At 46.8% G+C, this 22,227-nt stretch overlaps 1 protein-coding gene across 2 annotated transcripts in view; it reads left to right on the top strand.

Moving 5' to 3' along the window:
• PRKCA (protein kinase C alpha) overlaps positions 1-22,227 on the top strand; it is a 385,445-nt gene that overhangs the window by 81,073 nt on the left and 282,145 nt on the right. The gene's annotated exons all lie outside the window — the stretch shown is intronic.

Here is a 22,227-nt window from a genome sequence, read left to right as displayed (position 1 = left end):
GGCTTTAAAAATCAGCTTGGGTGTTAAAAGCACCGCATGTGTTTGAGTGTGCCTCCCCAAGTGGGAGTGTCCAGACCTATAATTTGTTACCTAACTTGGCATTTTTGAATTTATCTGGTTGTTTAAAAAAAAAAAATCGGTTTTAGTCTTACTCTCTCCATTTTCAGTGCAAATATTCATTTCATTTTACCTTCAACAGTTAGAGCAGAGAAGGGGAAGGCCAAATATAGACCAGTACACAAATATAGACCAGTACACTTGCTGATCATTACTTGGTCTGATATGTGGGAAGTCGAGTGCTTTTGATAGAGTATCTGGCAGTTACCAGAAAATTTAAAGTTTTTGGAAGTGTTTGGTTTCCACTTACAAGTGACAGCTGCAGGAATTTTAGAAAATATTGAGGTCCACTCTTGAAATACGGGATACTCATGAAATAAGGAATAGGGTCAGGGGTGGGAGGTTAGTTAAAAAAAAAAAAGTTGGTTTCTATTTCTCCTTTGCTTGTCAGAAAATCGTGGTTGCTTTCACTAGGTCTTGGAGTGGGGGGTACCATGTATGTTTGTGTTATGTCTCTTGGACACCAGGCAAGCGATGCTGTCATTACCTTGTTGTCCTGTGTACAGTGTCCATTCCACTGATGAATTCTAATTTATGATCAATACTATTCACCTTTCTAGGAAAGGAACCCTGGGGAAGCAGGTGCTGGGTCTTTGCTTCAGTGAGTCCAGTAGCCCTATACCATGCATCGCGTCACTCTCTCTGGTGTATAGGGACTATTCGAAATTATTTGCATCTCAAAAACCTACATATTTCCAAATGGGTTTGTATGGACAGATCGATGCTCTGTAGTCCCTTTGAAATAGGTGAAGGCAGTAGGACGTCCTCTGTATGTGGAGAGTTCCAGACAGAAACCAGAGTCTGCTAGCAGATCCCTCTCTCCACCACTGTCTACCATATTTGTGCGTTCGTTTGTCGACCCATTCTTTCGATCAACAAGGACCAACGGGACTAACAGGGTCCCTGCCTACGTGCCTGTTGCCACATCAGGCTGCAGGGAATGTGACCACTGGTCACCATCTCCCCAGTCCCTTCCTCAGAAGTCCATGGCATACGTGTTAATGGACTTCTGCCTTGGGAGGCTCTTTAATTTTGTAGGGGTTATCAAGGTAAGAATTTTTAATGACTGATGATCAAACACCTCCCCATTTGAAGATGCTTTCTCTTTACATGAGGAATATTTGCAGATCATGCATATTGTGTGAGTGTTCCAAAAAGACCTCCCAGCATAATCTAACAACTCATAAGTGAATTCAGATGGTGACTCAGACATAGCTAGTCTATTACTAAGTTATTCATTTTCCTGATTTGCAGGACAGTTTACAGCTACTAAAATTACTAAGGAAGTACCCTAATATAACAGAGTGGCCTCTTGGCCTTTAAAAAAATAAAAGTGACATTGTTTTTCTTGGTTTTTAAGAGCAGTTGTATACATTTCATTCCAATTCCTTGACTTTCTGAAGTAGTTGAACTCTTGAACTTGACCAGTGAAGGACTTCCTCAGACGTATGCTTTACACCAAACTAGGGTTTTGTTCTTTGCCTTAGAGCTGCTCTAAGTGAGCTGATCTTTGCATAGCATTAGGATGTTCTGTGAGTATTTGAGAATCCTTAAAGAACAAGCTGTGTTCTTTTTAGACATGCTTAAACAGTTGAAGATTACTTGGGTACTTCCGGTAAAAATGTGTATAACTATTCTGGAGGCTTTTTAGTTCTCCTGGTCTTGGCACCACTGGTCCTCAAAGCCTGTCTGTGGACCCCTGGGGGTCTAGAAGAGCCTTTCACAAGGTCTTTAAGGTCAAATTTATTTTCATGACGCTACGATTTTGTGTGTGTGTGTGTGTGTGTGTGTGTGTGTGTGGTGTTTTCACGATGTTGACATCTGCCCTGATGGTGGAAAAGCTGGTGGTTCCTTGGTCTGAGTCGAGGCAGTGGCTCACTGTGCTGACCCTTGTCCCTCCTCTACTCACCGTGATGAAAAGATGTCCACACTTGGGCATGTCTTTGATGAAGCGGTCATAGGATTAATTTTATTAAACCTGGACTCCTGAGTTACATGTCGGATATTCTCTGTAACAAAATGGGAAGTACAGATAAAGCACCTCTGCATACTGATGTGTGGTTGTTTTAAGAAAGATGCGTGCAGGGCGTCTGGCTGGCTCAGCCCATAGGCCATGTGACTCTTGATTGAGGGCTGGTGAGTTCGAGCCCCATGCAGGGCACAGAGCTTACTTTAAACAAACGTATATGCAATTTTTCTTTTTCTTTTCTTCCTTCCTTCCTCTCTCTCTCTCTCAGAGCACCTGAGTTGAGTGGAGGAGAAGATCTTAAGCAGGCTCCATACTCAGCATGGAGCCTAGTATGGGGCTCGATCCCATGACCCTGTTATCACGACCTGAACCAAAATCAAGAGTTGGATGCTTAACCAGCTGAGCCACCCAGGTGCCCCAGTGTGTGGGATTTTTGATATTAGCTGACCTAGCTGCTTTTCTCATGAACCACTCCCCCCACCCCACAATTTCTACTGGAAAGTAATGGATAAATCGTAGCTCTTCAGACTTGGGCATTTGCCAGACATTTTCTTTTAAAATGAAGGTAGCAGTCACTTCAGAGATGATAACTGGATAGTATTGTGCTGAGTCCAGAAAGTGGGAGCACTGTTGCCTAGGGAAGTTGGGGATCTCCACACTAGGGCCCTGACAGTTTGATAAGCTTCTCTAGGGCGCCTTGCTGAGCCCTGTCTGGTCGGCTTCCTGGAATCCTTACTGTGTGAATTTGCCAGTACCCCTTACTTGAGTGGCAAGGTGGCTGTGTCTCTGTGTTTGTGTTAATAACTTCATGAAAACATGCCACCCTTCTCTTCCCCTGCTGCAGACACCCGGGAGGCTTTTGCATTTTCTCAAGTAGCAAGACCAGCTTGGCCAGGGGTTCTAGTCTTTCAGACCTTTGCTTCCAGTTCTGCTTGCTTTCTATTTATGGCTGACAACGTGACTGAAGCAGATGTTCTAGTTCAACACCAGGCATTGTACTAAAGGAGATAGAAAATGTGGCAGGCTGGTTTAATATATTGTGATATATAGTACGAAGCCCCTGAAAATGAAGATGATGGCCAGGTACAAATGTCTGTAAATAAACCAGGATGGAAATATAGTTACACATACTCAGGAAAAAAAGACCGGAAGGAAGCATATCAATGTGATAACCTTTGTCTTTGGGTGCAAGTATATATATATTTTTTCATATTTTTACATTTTCCAAAACTTCCAAAATGAGCTTGGATTCATTTTATAATTGATAGATAAACTTTTTTAGACCAACTTGTCTGTATCCATAGTGAAGTCTGTGTCATCTCTGCTGACTTGAAGTTCAGCGATGTTATGTATTTTACCACGACTGAGAGAGATACTGTCATTGAATTTAAATTTTGCTGTTATTTTCATTTAAAAAATAGCCAAGTAGGGCAGAACCACCCATGGACTGCCTTCTTCAAAGAACAGCACATTAAATTAGCACAAGATTGATTCTGAGTTAGATTATACTGGAAGAGCATGCCCTTTGTAATTTTCATAGTGATCAGTAAGGGTTCAGGAGCTAGCTAGAAAGTGGCAGTTTCCCTACACTTGCTCAGCTGTAAATTATTAACTTTTGGCCCAAAGGTAGTCCTGACTGTCCTAAGCTATTTATGCAGGAACATGTTTGTCAGAAGCTCGAGGTTTTAGAACCAAACTGTCAGATTCCTTAAGAGCATTCTTAAAGAAAGCATTTTTCTTTGTTGCCATAAAGATCTAAGATTTCCTTAAATTGATGTTAGAGAAAAAGTTTTTCTTCAAAGAGAACAAGATGATGAGGTTTCTGGCCACGCCTCCCCTCTAAACACCCTGGAATCCAGTGGTTCCTGGGTAGGTTGAGTGACCAGGACTTTGCCTGGGTGCAGTAAATGCCAAGGCACCTGCATTCTCAGATTCCCATGTCCTGAGTGGCTCCTTGGGAATTTTAGACACATCCCTGGCACACAGTGAGCATTCCTTAAATGTTGGTTGAATGAATGAATGAATGAATGAATGTGTGATGAATGAGCCTCTCTTCCTAGTTTTTCTTAATCACCTATAATGAATTCCAAGTCTCCCATCAAGAAAGAGCCTGCACTGTTGTTACTGGCTCTTGCTCAAGTTGGCTGGCTGAGACTGGACCTCTTGAGGAGACCACCACACAGGCAGCCTGTGTGGACCCCTGCAGGATGGGCGACCTCTGTCCTGATGGCTGGAAGTGGACACCTGGGAAAGGGGAAGGGCATGGGCTGGGCAGAAGGTGGGGCAGAATGGCATCAGAGCAACCCTTCTTGGTGCCCGATGGACTTGGAACAGGGAAAGGGAAGGAGGAACCAGGGAAGTGACCAGAAGCTCGCACAGAGAAAGGCAGCCAAGGGAGTGTGGATAGTGCTGGTGAGGGCTGCCACACGGGGCCAGATATGCCCGGCCTTCACCCCAACCTTTGTGGCCTGCCTACACCTCTTTGAGCCTTTTTGACGACTGACCATAATTATTTCAGCAGCTGATGAACGCTTATCATGTGTCAGGCACATTATAGACAAATGTATTCAGTTCACTCAACAACCTCGAGTGGGTACTTTTCACAGATGAAGAAGCAGGTGACAAGGTTAAATCGTACTACAGGAAAGAGGCAGCACTGGGGTTTGATCCCCAGCACTCAGACTCTCAAGCTCGCTTGGCTTCCTGGCTTTCCTTCCATGGAGCAAGCTTGACTGCTCACGTGGGCTGGCATTCGGGTGCCAGATTCTGCTCTGTGGTTTGTCCACATTTGAAACCCCCTCTGTCCACATGTCACAGAACCTGGAGAGGTTCTGGAATGATGGTGTTTTTATAAAGGCAATGAAAAGAGCATTTGAAGATCATCAGTCTGTAGTATGCCGTAGTATTACATATAATTATCAATGCGCAGCTGCCCCCAGTGCCACAAAACAATCTGGTTAGATAGAGTGCAAGCTGATCTCCACCCGGAAAGAACTGGTAGAATCCTTGGCCACATGCAGAAGGATTTGTCCTTGCCTGGAGCATACTCGGTGGTGGTTTCTGTCCTGCATTGCCCAGTGACCCCCTCTGTGGCCCCTCTGCACTTGCGGAGACTTTACAGTGTCTCTGTAATGGCTCTGAGTTGAGGTTTTAAGTCTAGTAAGTGCTCATCAAGTGGACTGGCAGAGAACCCCAGTGATCTTTCCTTAACTGCACATCACCTGTGGCAAGGAGAGCCGCCTGCCGTCAGTCTCACTGTGATGGCTACTTATTTATTCATCAGCCAGGCATGTGTTTTGGTCCCTTGCTTGGCTGGGTCTCATACTGGAAAGGGAAAGACCTGGCTTGTCCTCATAGAAATATATATTCCTCTACTGGATTCCCGTCTAGAAATTGCTCTCTTCGTAATGCAATAATAGAGCTTCCTTATGACCCTGCAATTGCACTACTGCGTATTTACTCCAAAGATACAGATGTCGTGAAAAGAAGGGCCATCTGTATCCCAATGTTCATAGCAGCAATGGCCACGGTCGCCAAACTGTGGAAAGAACCAAGATGCCCTTCAATGGACGAATGGATAAGGAAGATGTGGTCCATATACACTATGGAGTATTATGCCTCCATCAGAAAGGACAAATACCCAGCTTTTGTAGCAACATGGACGGGACTGGAAGAGATTATGCTGAGTGAAATAAGTCAAGCAGAGAGAGTCAAAATTATCATATGGTTTCACTTATTTGTGGAGCGTAAGAAATAATACAGAGGACACGGGGAGATGGAGAGGAGAAGGGAGTTAAGGGAAACTGGAGGGGGAGACGAACCATGAGAGACTGTGAACTCTGAAAAACAATCTGAGGGTTTTGAAGGGGCGGGGGTGGGAGGTTGGGGGAACCAGGAGGTGGGTTATTAGGGAGGGCACGGATTGCATGAAGCACTGGGTGTGGTGCATAAACAATGAATTCTGGTACACTGAAAAGAAATTTAAAAAATTAAAAATTAAAAAAAAAAAAAAGCAACAACAAAAAACCCCAAAACAAACAAAAACCAGAGCCTGGGCCATTCTTAAGTCCCCCAGGATGCATGTGACTGGGTTTTTCGTTTTTTTTTTAAACCTACTTTTATTTCCATAGTAATTCCCATGCTAGGCATCCACGCTTCATGGGGCTACGCAGCCGTCTTAGCTACTGCACAGTTTCCTGTCCCCACGCCAGCATCATTGGAGCACGGTCGTCGTCCTGGACTGTGCAGACAGCTCAGCCAGTTCTGTACACTTCCTGGGAGCGCGTTTGACTGTGTGTGGAAGCAATAGTCTCCCCATTTGGAAGGAAGCTCAGGAAGGTCATGACTGGTCAGAAGATAGGATGGCTTACAGATTGATGTGGGTTAAGTTCTAAAAAAAAAAAAAAAAAGCAAGGAAGCCCAGAGAGGAAGCTGCGTATTTGCAAGTGAGACTAGTTTTGTGACATTTTGGAGACTGCAAGTGTAGAAATTGTGGGAGTTGATGGAGACAGTCTTCAAAGCCTGTGTCCGTCCGTGTGCTTTGTGTTATTGTCCCCCTGTACTCAGCGCTTAGCTCTGGAGCTAAGTAGTAAACCAAGCTAGTCCTGGGAGTGTGCTGAATGAGGGAAGACACTGACCCGGCCCAGACACTCCTTGTTCCTAAAGATTGGGAAGCACTGCCTTTGTATTTTGGAAATAGTAAGAGCTAGTTAACAGTAATGGGGAAGAGAAGGCATTTAGAGGAATTTTGATGGGCTATTTTTTTTTTTTAAGATTTTATTTATTTAACACAGAGAGAGATCACAAGTAGGCAGAGGGCAGGTAGAGAGAGAGGAGGAAGCAGGCTCCCTGCTGCGGAGAGAGCCCAGTATGGGGCTTGATCCCAGGACCCTGAGATCATGACCTGAGCTGAAGGCAGAGGCTTAACCCACTGAACCACCCAGGTGCCCCTTGATGGGCTATTTTTGACAAAGTCTTTGTAATGAGTCCAGTTTTAGATCAAGAAGATGCTTCAGGAGATGGTCTCTCTTCAGCTAAAGTCCTGGAATTCAGCGATACGATTGAGCCCTGCATTCATCCCTCTTCTGGAGTTTCCAAAATCATCTTTACAGGGAAAAATTAACCCTGGGGGAAACGAAAAGATCAGAATTTCAGAATGTATTAATTCAGAATCAGAATGTATTAATTTCATACCAAAATGGAAATATTCTTAGGTTCTCAATAAGTAGATAAGTGGTCTCAGTCAAAACCTTATTACACAATGAATTTTGCCCCAAGATCCAAAAGAGCTTGTTTAACTACTACTCTGCTCTTCGTCCACCTGCAAATCATTTTGTCCTGCTTTTACTCAAGAAGAAGAGAAGTGAAACCAAAAAGTTTTGGTTGAGTAACTTAGGAGGAAATAAATAAAAAGACTCGTTGGCATTTGGGGGAATTTGTCACAGAATTTCCCAAGCTCTTTGAACAGAAGGGAGAGCTGATTTGGGGGCCAGTTTCAGATTTCATCTGTCTGGAAGGAAGGGGCAGTCCCCTTTCTCTCTGACCTCCCTTCTCAGTATGTACAAATGTGTCAAAATTGAACCAAGGCGCTAAGTGACACCCCCCGCCCACCCTCCGAGAACCTAGAATAAATCCTCAAATATTGAATATGCTTGCATAAAGGCATGTCGAATACATGAACAAGTTGAATGGTGTAGAGGCAAGTTAATTTCAAATGCTTAAAGGACTCCAAGGCAGCAATGACTTCTGTCAGTGATAGGGCTCTCTATGGTGACCCTAAGGGTAGAGAAGCCTGTGCTGAAGGCTGCAGGACAGACTTCTCACAAGTCTTTTTTTTTTTTTTTTTTTAAGATTTTATTTATTTATTTGACAGACAGAGATCACAAGTAGGCAGAGAGGCAGGCAGAGAGAGAGGGAGAAGCTGGCTCCCTGCTGAGCAGAGAGCCTGACCTGGGGCTCTATCCCAGGACTCTGGGATCATGACCTGAGCCGAAGGCAGAGGCTTTAACCCACTGAGCCACCCAGGCACCCCACTTCTTACCTTTCTTTGTAGCATAATCATCAAATAAAGGACAGGAGACTCCATGTCAAATCACTTTTATGTACCACAATATTGTATTCTTAAAAAGGTATCTAGAGTCACCTTTTCATAACAATCTTTAAGTTTATTCAAATACAGATAAGATTGAGCTCTTACCTCATTTGATTATTAAAGTTGATACTCCCAGAAAGACTTAAATCTATGAATCTAGAAAGCACTAGGGATGTACGGTGGATTTTCATCTTACCCACCATACCAAGATAATGGCGTTTGTCCAGAGAGTAGAGAAGTTTTATTGTTTTTGTTTTTGTTTTTGTTTTTTCCCCACAGATTCCTGCCTGATGCAACCATTTATGCAAAGAGTAAATAGTTATGTCTAATGTTCTTGTGGTTCCGTGTTCAGAAATTTGGGACTATATGGATTTTACAGGTTTGGGATATTGATAATTCAGAGATTAGTACATCTCATTTAAAGTATTAATATGGAATGATAAGGCTAATAAGACAGATTTCTTCCAAAAATCTTTAGAGAAGCATCATTTACATACCATAATTTTTTTTTTAAATGTTCAGTTAGTCAACCTGTAGTTTCTGATGTATTAGTTTCTGATGCAGGTTCAATGATGCAGTAATTGTTAACCCGACTCAGGGACAGTCCCCTCAGGGATGCCACCTGTCAGGTCTGGCTGGTCACCTTGCATACTCTAAAACAGACTGTTTGCTGATGATTCACAGACCTGTACCCCTGGGGCAAATAATACATTATATGTTAATAAGAAAAAAAAATAATAAAGCAGGCTGTTTTTGAGGCTTTTAATGCATCCTGGTTTTTCTTCCTGGGCAATAATCTGCAGTCATAATTACGGTTTACTCGAATGGCCTGCCCCCAGTTGAGACACACCATCATATTATGCAGTAAAAAATATTTACAGCCCACTTCCAATTCTTGAATCTTACATGGATGGCTCTAATTAGACTGGGAGCGCTTCTCTGGAGCTGAATGTGTTTAAGAATTCTATCTGCCAAGTGCTGGTGATGTCAGTTTTTCAAACAGCCGCGTGCTGCTCCGGGGCACCGCGAACCCTCTGTTAGCCGCAGTGCACTTTCGCTAATAGAATCAAGGACTTGTGTTCAAGTTTTTTAAGAGCATAGAAACCCCGTTTATTAAAATCATTCTCTTTGGCACTTTGTAGCATTAGAACAACGCTGTCCTCGCAGTAGACCTGTGAGCTCCTGGGAGTGGGGGGGCTGGTGGAGAGGAGGATCGTTCTCCCCCGCTGGAGGTCTTCGGGGCGAAGCATCACTTCTTTCCTGAGTCAAGAGCCGTCTGTCAGCTTGCTCGGCACACGTTGAGTAGATATCTTTCTGGAGAGAAGGAACAGCGAGTATCCTGGAAATCAGCCACGATGTTGTGCTTATGTAATATAAACTCCCGTTCTCCTAGAAATTCACATGTTTCTCAAGCATTGCGTGAAATAAGAACTAATGACACGCCGTCTGCATCTGGGACGTTGGCAGGAGATCCGTAAATGGATTTTGTCTCATCGCCCCTGTGTGCTGCGTGAAGGCCAGGGTGATTTGTTTCTACGCCCTTTGGATGTGGAAGAGTCTGCTAAAAGGCCCAGTCTCCCGTGACCGAGGAGGTGGTGGTGGGTCCCACTGCTTGTAACTGCACTGTTCTTGCGTTAACTTAGCAGTGCCTTGCTGAATCACTGAACACGGGCGAGCCTCCCTTTCCCTATTAAATCAGGGGAGTGGCACCCCCGTGAGCTACGTCTCTGTCCCACCTCTGTCCGTGTCCACGTGCATCTGGCATCAAAGCCGTAACCAGCGAGCCCTCCCTCGTGCTGGTGACGCCCCAGGTGTGCCGTGCTCACCTGCCGCGGTGGTTTCTCTGCCCTGCCCCCAGGCCACGGCTTCCCTTGGTGCTCTGATGAGTGTTGCTGTTTGCTACTTATTCCATGAGGGAAATGTGTCCACTTCCCACCAACCTGTGGTTCGAGGCCTTTTGTTTTCCTTGTGAGAGGGTGTCTGTGCTACGGTTGACCTTTCCCCTGAAAAATCGGTTGAAGGCATATTCCTAATACCTTTCTAGGATGAGAAATGTGAAGTTTCCATTGCCTATTAACCCGATCCCAAAACTAAGCAGTTCTGAATGGAAAGGGATTGCAGCGTGCTCGGGAAAAAAGGGGTTTGTATCGTCTTTTCAACCCAGGTATTTGTGGGGCATCTGGCTAGCTCTGTTGGTAGACCATGTGACTCTTGATCTTGGGGTTGTGAGTTCAAGCCTTGCATTGGGTGTGGAGCCTACTAGAAAATATATAAATATGTAAATATGTGGTTGCATGTAACGTAAGCTTTTGAAAGCCCTAAGGTATCTGCAGTAGGTTAATCCTAACATAAAGGATGGAAGTTTGCAGGAGCGAGAATGGTCTGAAGGATTCTCAGAGGTGGTGTGATTCAGGAGGAGGAAGGGAGCTCCTGTGCACCATGCCTGGTGTCCCTCAGGTCCGTTTTGGTCCGTACAGGGACTCTGAGGGACTCACGGCCCTCACTGTGTGGATGAGGAATGTCAGCGTGGCTCAGGCACTGTGCAGCCCATGTGGGCTAGGAGGGAGTCAAACCCGGATCTCCCGGGGTTGTTTATGTTCTCTGTGTGTGCCAGCCTTGGGAAGAGAAGATGCAGTTACTTGGAGATGAGGGAGGACATTTCAGGCCGGGAGAGCAGCAAGGGTGCAAGTAAAGAAGAAGGGAACACGAGCCGGGCCGTGAGACGATGGTGGGTGGATGCATCCTACTGTCGAGACGTGATGTGGGGTTGGGGAAGGAAAGGCTGGCAGAAGGTCAGACCCAAGTGTAGACGGAGGAGTTGGTCTTCATCGGCTGGCAGAGCCTTTGTAGGCCTTTGAGGAGGGACACCAGGACAACTGCAAGGCCTGTTCTGTCATATAGGTCAGTCGGGGCACATTATGTCAAGTGAACCAGACAGGAGCAAGGTTTCAGGTAGTGTCCACGGACCAGCGATGCGGTGAAGGCCCGGACTTGAGAGGTGGCAGAGCAAACAGGTAGGAGGGAATGAAGGGGTAGAAGATCTGAGTGGTTAGAAAACTGGTGATGGTTGGGGAGAGATGATCATAGGCACCGTGTGTTGGCGCTCAACCCCGTCGCCTTCCCCTGTGTCTGTGCAGACAGAGCCCAGGTGTGGGTGGAGGGTGGAGCCCAACCCTTGCCACGTGACTCTACTAAATCCTGGGACCATCATGGGAATCCCATTTAAGGTTGGGGATGTGATTCCTGTCAGACAGGTTGGCTGTTGACGGTTTCCTTAGCCTATAAAGGGACACAAGGAAGAAGCCATTTCTCCTTCTGTGGGATGATGCCGTCTATCCATCCATGTGTCTCTTGGAGTTGTGGCAGCCATCTTGTGACCATGAGGAGGGCCAGTTTTGTTAAATGGCAAAGCAGAAGTTGGAGGGAAGTAGGACCTTTGTACATGGTTGAGTGGCTGAATTAACCAACCCTGGGATCTCTCTACCTCAAACCTTCCTTGTTTTGTAAGATAAATAATCATTATTGCTTACAGTAGGGGTTGGCAAATGATGGCCTATGGGCCACCCTCCACCTGTTTTGTTGTTTGTTTTTGTTTTTCTTTTTTGTAAATAATTTTGTTGGAACATAGCAGTATTAACTGGAGATTGTTGTGTAGGCAGGGGCTTTGTAGGTCAAATGTGTGGTCAGGACTGAAGATAGGCATTTGGGACTTAGCACATCATAGAAACCAAGTAGGAAAGGGTTTTAAGGATGATTAGTCATTAATGTCAAGTTTCAGATGGAAAGGAATTGATAGGAATAGAAGGCCCAAAGGTAGATTAGTTTATTGTTATAAATTAAAAGATCTAGACATTTCAAATGTCGAATTAAGACCGATTTTGATGGTCTTAGATATGAAAATTAATGTTTAATCTGCTTGTCCCAGACAGGGAAAAAGCTATTTCTATAGCCTCTGGTTCCTGCTCCTGTCCTCAGACTCTGTGGTACTGGGCAAAGGGCTAATGAATACATGAGACCTTCAGCTTATGACTGACTGGTGACTCTTGAATGATCTTTCCTTACCATGACTAAGACCATCTCCCTGTGGTCATGGCCCAGCTCATTCTTGGCTTTGACAGATCCCCCTGTCTGGCTGATGCCATCATGATCCCATTGGGACTGAGGTGCTGGAGTGAACAGGGGTAGAAAAACCAGATAGATTTGATGTCAGGGATGTGCGATCAGAAGGTGAATCCGTTAAGCCTTTGCACGAAGCAGTGCTTTTTAGCAAAGGCGTTGAGCTGTCTTCAAAATGCTGATGAACAGTTGAGATGAGATGTCACAGGAAGACAGCCCGAGCCAAGGATGACTGACTTGGTTACTTTGGTGGAGGCTGAGGGGAGGGTTGAGGTTGGTATCACATCAGCATTCGGGGGAAACCGCACAAGACATTTCAAGAAAGAACGTATTCCATTAAAGTTGAGTAGTTCCAGGAGGAAGGCTTCTATTAGCAATAGGTGTTTAATTTTGATGAGACTGGGAGTAGGGGATCATTGAAGATGTGATGGTGAAGTTAGGCTTTTGCTGAAGCTTGCACCTTCTAAAGACTTGGGAGCCATTCATGCACTTAGAGTTAGTATCTGGAAGTTTTATATCAAACTGTCTTGTTTAAAACGATGTAGTCTGAAGGTTTTGGGGGTAAGATAAAGAAAGCCTTTTTGTTCTGGGAGATTTGGGGAGTTTGTTTCTGGCTCTTCTGCCAGGCCCGGACTCCTTGAGAGTAGGAATATATCTGATTTTGTCACACAACATTGGCCTAGCTGTTGGCACATGGTAGGTGCTCCGTTCGTAACTATTGGAAAAAAGGCTATACTCCTGGTGTTACCGGACTTCTATTTTAAGATGCCCCAGTCAGTCTAGCTGCATGTAGTAGTAGTAACATCTTCCAGAAAGAAATTTCACAGTCTAGCTTTGACACTCTTCAGTTTCATGAAGCTGATAAATGTGTTGAACGTATCCATTGGATCTTACCATCTTTCCATTTCTTTTTCATAATCTGTTTGGGGATGGTGAATGTATGAAATGGGTTTCCAGAAACAGAACTTGAATTTACATCCTTATGACTCTAGGAGATGAGGAATTTCTTAGTGTGATTTGGTCTGTGGTTATTTAAGAACCGGTGAGCAGTAAATGAGAGCTTGCAGGTACATGGCGTAGGCGGGGCTGGGATGAGATCTCGGGGATGGCTGCCTCGGTCCATTCCCTTTCCAGATGAGGCAAGAATGTTAACTTTCCCACCCAACGTCTGGCTACCGATCATTTTAATGGGAGGAAGCTGTCACCTATCCGCCTCCTTCTCTCCTTACTGGAACCAAGTACGCGTCTCCCCTGTCTCCACCTCAGTCCCGTGGCTCCCTGCAAAGTGTAGGTGAAAGTAGAGCAGAGTCCGTCCTCTTGAGTATATGTTGGATAGCAGAAGTGATGTGTCACAGATGGGAGAGAACTATGAGCATGTTGGTGGGGAGGTCGTATCTGGTTTCCCGCTTGCTTTTAAGATCATTTTCTAAAGTGAAACTTAACAGATTTGAGGACTGTGGATACAATTCTATACTTAGTGTTTGTGGCCAGCATCAATCTGGGGCTGTTGGATACAATGTTCTTTCTCTGCATCCTTCAAGGACCCATGAGCTATTCTTTACGTAAAGATAAACATACAGACGTACATGCCCGTATTCTTTTGTACAGTTTCTGAATTGCGTTGGGAGCTAGCCAGCCCTCATCCTCCACTTGCTGTCATGGTTTCTGATTCAGGCTTTGGGTGAAATTCATGCAGAGAGAAAATCTGCCTTCCTTATGACAAGTCCCTTGAGCTTCTAGCCTTTGGGGGCAGCATCAAATACGGGGACAGAGTGTACTATCTGGTCCAGCAGCACCAGCCTCCCAGCAGCCTGGACAGAGACCCCCCACCGTGCCTCAGGTCCCAGGAAATTGGGCTGCAGAAGAGCCAGCATCTTCCAGGTGTGGGCAAACCGTGTTTAGACTCATGATGCACCAAATGACGGGCATCTGCCCTGTCCCTATCTTCTCCTGTAGGGGATGAAGCCGGAATCTGGGACAGAGTGGGTCTTCAGGTGTTTGTAGGGGGAGGGTGCACTGATCTCAAGAAGGGTTCCAGATTGGAGCGGATTCCAGGTTTACCTCCGGTAGAGCTTCGTTCTCCTCTATGGTCTGGAGCACTTGCAGAAACAAAGTTAACTTACACCTCCCTATCGTTACCCTTTAACTTTTGCCCATCGGAAGTGAAGATTTGTTTCGGGAGGCTTTCTGGGGGCACAAGGCAGCGACCAAGTGATCGAGACCAGTGTCGAAGACGACTACTTTGCTCAATCACTGTTGATTGCGTCTGTTATTTTTCATGAACATTTTACCTTCCAGGCAGAGAGGAAAGGACCAGCTTACACTGGCACAGGACTTTGCAAGGAAATCACGGGACCCCACGAGTAGTGGAACATTAATTTGCTTCACAGGGTGAACCTGCTTTGTGGAACAAGGTCTGAGCCTCGGGTTTGGAATGAAATCACAGCCGGCCCTCATTGTTCGCCCTAGAAAACATATTCCTGTTTATGTACCACTAATAACCAGTTTTCAGAATGCTGAGTTTCTTTTCCTAATTGTCCACTAATTTGTCATCTTCCTGCTGGGGGGGAATGATAATGTATTTGAAGTCACCATTGCTTTTTGGGCGACTGGGTTTATTGTTTTTGATACTTTTAGATATTTCAGACATGGACCTCTTAAATGCTTTATGTGGTGCAATATTCATATTTATTCGGGCCATTTAATAGCATATGTAAATGAGTTCAGTGCAGCTGTGCTGGACAATAGTCATGGAAATGAATTCATTTTGATTTTTTTTTTCCCCTTTGATACTTGAGATCTTTTCATATTTTTCTTGATGGAACAGACCAGGGTCTTCAGGAAAGGTGACTCGTGTTTTTCTCTGCCTGCAGGGAAACGGTTTGAGTTTCGTTGTCCTTTATAGGTCCTGACCCTCGCTGGTCAGAACAAAACTGATTACATCAGAAATAGTTTAGCGGGTTTGGTTTCTGCTTTGGAGGCCTGCAGAGAAAACTTTACTCTGGGTAGCTGTGGTTTACCCCCCGAGAGCACCAGCACCTTCACGTTTTCTGTAATGACTCCTTTCTCCCCTCTTGGATCACCCTGGAGTTCCTTCTAAAACAGAATCCAGGACTCAATGGGTGTTTCGATTTATTGCTTCCCAGTGGGACGGGTACGGGTTTCAGTTTTCAGAGGCCTCGTGGATCTCCCCTGGTGGCCAGCCTCTTCCCTCTGCTGCATAGCATTTGCTGCTTTTCATCCTCGGTGAGCATGGCAGGTCAGAAGTAAGTCCAGAACAAAACTGCATCGGCACCGATCAAGCCGAGGACCGTCTTGTGGCACAGCAGTGATGGCCTTCCCCACCAACTCCTGCTTTCTCCTTTGTGGAGAAATTCAGCATTTCCAGATCCCTTCCAAGTCATCTCTCGTACCATCCTTAGACCGAGATGGGCCCCAGAAGGCAGGTGAATATATTCGGAGGATTCATTTTCAAGCAGCCACTACCCAATATCAGAAGCACTAAAAGGTGGATTTATTCATGTAAGGAGAGCTCTGCCATGTAGACACCTGCTGAGACCCGCTGGGAGCTGAGCCTGTAGAAGGTTTTGGGAAGCATGAAATACAGGACTGGGCAAGCCTTGGGAGGTGAGAGTGTAGTGGACGTTAGCTGTCAAGTTCATGTGGGTGAGCTTGCTCTTGGCCTTCTGACAAGAACATGGTGATGTCAGGAGTGGTGTGCACCGGTGCTGAGCTGTCAGGGATCCGTTAAACTGGTGATTTCTTGTTGCCATGACTACAGACCAGGTTTTTCCCCCCTTTCTCCCACCTCCCCTCCCCGCTTCCTCCCCCCTTTTAATGCTTTCTCAGACAAAGCTGCAGGAGAGACCCTCCTGGGAAGTCTTCCCCGTAGTTATTCCTTCTTTCTGAGATTTCTTTGGCAGGGGCCTGACTTCTCATTGCACTGGGTAATTGAGAGCGCTAAGGCTTAGGGGGGCTGTATGGCTTTCCCGGGTTCCCCCAGCTGGTCAACAGGAGAAGGCAGTCCTTGTTCAGTTCTCGAGAGCGTCAGCGTCGCGATGTCAGAGACCGTGCCCTAATCACGTTCTCGGCACCGGTTCCCGCACAGTAGGGGTGCAGTAGATGTTTGTTGAATTAATAAAGTGAGTTTGCCAGTGCCAGGGAGTGGGTCCGTTGTGCTTTCTATGAGCCCGGGACTGGTCGCTGCCGACGCACGTTACCGTCAGCGTGTCCTGCACCTTGCTGTAGCTGAGGGGACCCCTTGATGAGCCAAGCAAATTGAGAAGTGTAAGGAAATGCAGTTGGGATGCCCAAAGCAAGGCTCTGGGGTACGTGATCACAGTGGAGGAAGGTGGCCATCTAGAAGGAAGAATTCCTCCCGGTTTTGGAGAGATCCTTACTACTTTTTTTTTTTTTTTTAAAGCAAAGGGAGCTTAGAGATTACACGTTCCAATAAGCAGGATGTTTTCAGGAGGCTGTGAGTACATCAGTGTGTGTGTTCCCAGTAGTATATGTCTAGAGGAAACCCCGGAGCCCGGAGCTTCCCCTCAGCCCTCACTCCGGGCCCTGGAGACATATCGTTCTGAAATTACCTGTGCAGAAGCTCCCTACAAACACAGTCAAGAGCAGCCCCCTCCCTGCTGAGTTCTGGGGGGCCTCTTCTTCCTCCCATCTCTTCTCTGAGCCACCAAGTGCGTTTTCTTGTTCCAAACACACAGCAGCTGAAGGAGAATAAAGATGGGCCGTGAGTTCTCCTGGCCCAGCGGTTCAGCCAGATTCTCACATCCGAGACACTTGGGGAATGTTTTCAAGGCCTCTGACTCGGGACCTCCTGTGGCGAGGTTGGGCATGCTGAGCTGTCTGTGCAGCTTTCCCGAGGATGTGGTACCCTCACAAACGGGCTCTGTTCTAGTCCAGCTCTGTTGATGGGTGGAGGGAGCGATCGGGTGCACATGGCGGCAGAGCTCGGGGAACCTGGCTTCTGGACACTGGCTCTTGGTCTCCTAACCAAACTTTTCAGGGGCTCCTGTAGCCATCCTGGGCTCATTAGAAACTGTAGGGCTAGGGGACAAATGAGCCTATTTCAGCCTGAGCCTTGGAGCAGTGACTGTTGTTCCCTTTTTTTTTTTTTTTCTTTTCAGCGTAACAGTACTCATTGTTTTTGCACCACACCCAGTGCTCCATGCAATCCGTGCCCTCTATAATACCCACCACCTGGTTCCCCCAACCTCCCACCCCCCACCCCTTCAAAACCCTCAGATTGTTTTTCAGAGGCCATAGTCTCTCATGGTTCACCTCCCCTTCCAATTTCCCTCAACTCCCTTCTCCACTCTAAGTCCCCATGTCCTCCATGCTATTTGTTATGCTCCACAAATAAGTGAAACCATATGATAATTGACTCTCTCTGCTTGACTGATTTCACTCAGCATAATCTCTTCCAGTCCCGTCCATGTTGCTACAAAAGTTGGGTATTCGTCCTTTCTGATGGAGGCATAATACTCCATAGTGTATATGGACCACATCTTCCTTATCCATTCGTCCGTTGAAGGGCATCTTGGTTCTTTCCACAGTTTGGCGACCGTGGCCATTGCTGCTATGAACATTGGGGTACAGATGGCCCTTCTTTTCACTCCATCTGTATCTTTGGGGTAAATATCCAGAAGTGCAATTGCAGGGTCATAGGGAAGCTCTATTTTTAATTTCGTTGCTGTTCCTTAATCTGTACAACAGCTTTGCTTTGTCCCTAGGGACAATGGCTGTGTTGTCCCTATCTTCATCCCTTGATGGGGGCCGTCCGTTGAGCGGGCTGGGGCTGGCTGGCAGTGTCTATGGAAGCCAGCCCCGTGATACTGGATTTCATAATGTGTTTATCAAATGTGGTTTGTGTAGGCCTTGGTCAGACATCGTGGGCCTCGGAGTGCTGAATAAAAGGAAATCAGTGGCTTTAAAATAATTTTTGAAAGGCGGATGATGTGTCGATCTTGTAGGCCTTGCCCGCAGGTGAGCAGGGGCAGGGGAGAAGCAGGAGGGCTCTCTTCATTGCAGGTACTGCTGCTGAAATAAGCTCCCCATTTCTGTACTGGGCCCTGGCATTGTGACAATGTCCCCCTTTGGTGACTGTGGGGTGCAGAACCAGATTTGTAGAGGCTGCTCTGCTCCCAAGGAGGCCCCTGAGGATAGTTTTAGAATCAGATGGTCCAGGCTTCCGCTTTCTAGTTGGTTAGCTGTGTGGACCTGGACAGGTGGCTTACCTTCTCTGTGCCTCGGTAAAATCGTGGCACCCAGCTGTCCTAAAAATCCCTGAGTTCTAAGGGTGCTACCTACCTCATAAAATTGGTGGGATTAAGGTGCAGTAATGTGAAGGGCTTAGAGCCTTCTTGGAACACAGTAGTTGTTCATTTAGTATTAGCAAAACCACCACTGCCAAGAAACTTAGCCTCAAATCTTTGCATTATTTCCGCCTCCCAATCTTCACTTTTTGGTGTGATCCGTATTTTTCCTGATGCCAATTTTCAAATTCATTTGTGTTTTCTTGTTTGTATTGTTTGTATTCACATCATGTGTGGGTGAAATTAAAATAAATAGACATGCCAGCCTTTTGTCGTGGAGTCCAGAGTGCTTGAATTCAGAATGACAAGGTTTTCCTGAGCAGAAGAGTGCAGACGGGCTGGTATTGCCATAGCTTTTGGTCCGAGCACATGTCCTGATCTCCTGTCCCAGGACTCTTGCCTAAGTGTGTGTCCCTTCTCAGTCCTGTTTCTTCCTTAAGGTCCTACTTCGCTGGATGGACTTCCTAACACACATGGTTTTTCTTCTACCTTTTTGAGTGCAGTGTATGTTGTCAAAAAGCCCCAAATGTTGTGATAACAAGGCTTGGTATTCCTTACGACTGGCAGCATGTCATCTTGGTGGGATGGTACACGTGTGCCATGTCCTTACGAACAGTTGTAGGTGCTCCTGGCCAGAGAGTGACTGTCCTATTAAAAAACAAAACAAAACAAAACAAAAAAAGACCTAGACTGTTTGCACTGGACCAGGCTCTTGGGAGGGAAGATGAAGTACAAAAGCACAGTCTGCAGGCTCGGTGGGGGAAAATGTTAAATCAGGGAAAGATCAGGGAGTAGAAAAGGGGAAAGTGAACAGATTCAACCAGTACACGTGAAGGACAAAGCCCAGGGAATGGATCTCACCCAGCAGGGATGGAGGCCCCTTTAGGAGCGGGGGATTCCGAGCTGGCTCTTGAAGAAAAAATGGAGAACTTTCCAGAGAGAAAGCAACACATGTTGAGAACGAAGGTTTGACATGACCACCCCACAGAACCCCTGCTCTAAACCTGTGGGGAGACAAGCAGGGGACGGCTGAGTGAGAAGGCGCGAGGGTTTGCTGTCTCAGGGGCAGGGAAATCCTTGCAGCTCCTTGAGGGAGAGCTGTGATGCGGATCGAGGCAGCACGTGCTGGAATGTTCCCACCAGAAGGAATGAGCGGGAAGCTGCTCGGGGCAGTGCTGGAGGGAACGGATGCTGGCCGGGCTGCTGGCAGTGGGAAACGCTGAAGAGTAAAGAAACGAGGGAAGAAAGATTGCAAGTCCCCAGAGCTCGAGGGCTGGTGTGAATGGCATCGATTTTGAATGAAGATCATGTGAAAACTGGAAAGAACTTTGCAGTGGGACATCCTTCCCAGGCCTCAAAAGAGCTGAGGAGGGTTTGCATCGTGGTTCAGAGTTTGGACTCCACCGGCCTGGGTTCAACTCCCAGTGCTACGTAGTGACTAGCTTTGCAGTGTTGGCCCCGTTGTTCTGTTTTACTTTCCTCATTTCTAAAATGGGGATGATAATAGCAGCTACCCCAGGAGGCGGCTGTGAGGGCTTACACAAGCGAGCACATCTGGGATGTGCAGAACCGTGCTCGGCACGATACGAGCACTCCGTGAACGTCAGTGCTGGCTTACTGTCCGTCCCCGCTGTACGGGCAGTCAGACTGCCGGTGTGGGGCCAGGTGGAGGGCTGAGGACGAGACGCCTAGAGCTGGGAGATGCAGATGAAGGAACTCTGGGAAGAAAGGATCTTCTCAGTGGAGTGAGCGCATAGATTGATAACACGGGGGACCAGGGCAAGTGGAGATGAGCGTGGTGCCTTGGGGAAGACCCCTGTGGATTAGTGGGAGGGTAACATGGAAATCCAAGATGGACCATGAGTAACTGGAGAATTGGGCAAATCAAGAGACTGTTGTCATGGAAACCAAGGAAGGAGAGTGTGTGTGTGTGTGTGTGTGTGTGAGAAGATGTCAACCAAATCAGATTTGTTGAGAATTGAGTGTAAATTGAGGAGGAAAGTGTGGAGATACTGTTAAAGATGCTGAGGCAGTTCAGTTCTGGGATCATTTAGAAGCCAGGTTCGAGGGATCTGAGAATCAGGGTGGGAGAGGTTGGGAGAAGTGACGATGAGTGGTGTATAGAGGCGTCCGAGGGGCAAATGCGGTCCTCCCTCTGCTTCTCCAGGAGACAGTGGAGGATTCTGAAAGACCGATGGAAAGCCACCGGTAGGAGGCAAGACATCAGAAATGCAAGTGTGGGAGGGAGTAAATCTAAGTCCCCAGGGAGGGACTTGGCAGCGTGGTGCACACACACGAAGAAGGAAATCTTGAGCAGGTGAAAAGCACCCTCTTGTCTAAAATGTGGGAAGGGAGTGCAGGTGTGGAGGGATGTGGGGAGGCACCGAAAAAAGGGTTTCTCCATGGGGAGTAAATGCAGCTCTGACCTTGTGTGAGTGATGTGTGGCTTGAACCTTAGACCTCCAGTTCTTTCCTTTTTTTGCAAAAGATAGTTTCTTATACATGATGTTTATTCATCATCATTTATAAGCTTATTTGCTTATTCATAATTCTAGGCACTGGGGAAGAAGTAACTTGGGGAGTTCTAACAGCTTTTATTTTAGAGGTCATTTCTACTAGGAAACATAAGTTCGGAAACCAAAACGGAGGGGGTTCCTCCCCTGTTCATACTGGCAGGTGCCTCGGCTGTCCGCTGGAACAGTGTCCCGCGGCTGGAGGCCCCGCTTGCTCGGCCACCCCCGGAGCAGGTGCAGTGAGGATTAGGCTACCCTAGGGGTAGCTCATGTCGGGATGCTGTCAATCCCAGAAGCGGGCAGACCTCTTAAGGTTTCTTTTGGCCGCTTCATATAGAAGAGCCGGGTGCGGTAATGTCGTAGCCAGCCCAGAGCCACCTCGCGAGCTTGCCTCCCTGTTTCTGCTTCGTTTGTGGAAAACCCTACATCTCTTGGTCCTTTCAAAGAACTGGCTCATGTCTATAAATAGGCTCTACAGGTTCTCCTCATACTTGGACACCGTGACTAAATCAGTGAAGCAATCTTAGACTGTACAGCAGGCTTCTAGATGAGGAGCTACTATGCCACTTATATGGGCTGCTGGAGGTGGGGAGGGGGAGGAGAAAGCAAATGCCCAGACCCCCAGAGACGACAGGGAGCAGGGTTTCCAACGGGGCTGAGGTGACAGCAGAGCCAAGGGGTGTCCTCTTCTCAGCGCGATGGGGGTTGAGCAAAGCCCAGGGCTTCAGAGGGCGTGGTGACCTCAGGATCCTGGGCTCAGATGGCAACCAGGGTCCTGAGGCATTTCATTCTGTCTGGTTCTCCCCCGGAGGCGCAGCTCTGTAGGCATGAGGCAAATTCAAGCGTCCCGAGGCTTCTGGCCGCCAGTAGCTCCAGTATTCCCAGTGGATGCTGCCTGGACATGTGTACTTGTGCAATGATCCCAAATCTGTAAACAGCCAGCTGAACCATTTCCTGGCAGCCAAAAGCTCAAAAAAGGAAGCACTTGAGGAAGGAAACAAATTGTCTGAACTCTGCTCCTGTGTGGGAAGTCATTCTTCTAGAACCAGGTACTTGCTGAGACCGGACCCAGAAGAGAAGATTCAGGGGAGA

The sequence above is a fragment of the Mustela erminea genome, chromosome 18 (assembly GCF_009829155.1).
Source record: "Mustela erminea isolate mMusErm1 chromosome 18, mMusErm1.Pri, whole genome shotgun sequence".
NCBI classification, from domain to species: Eukaryota; Metazoa; Chordata; class Mammalia; order Carnivora; family Mustelidae; genus Mustela; species Mustela erminea.
This window is presented reverse-complemented; position numbering and strand designations above follow the sequence as displayed.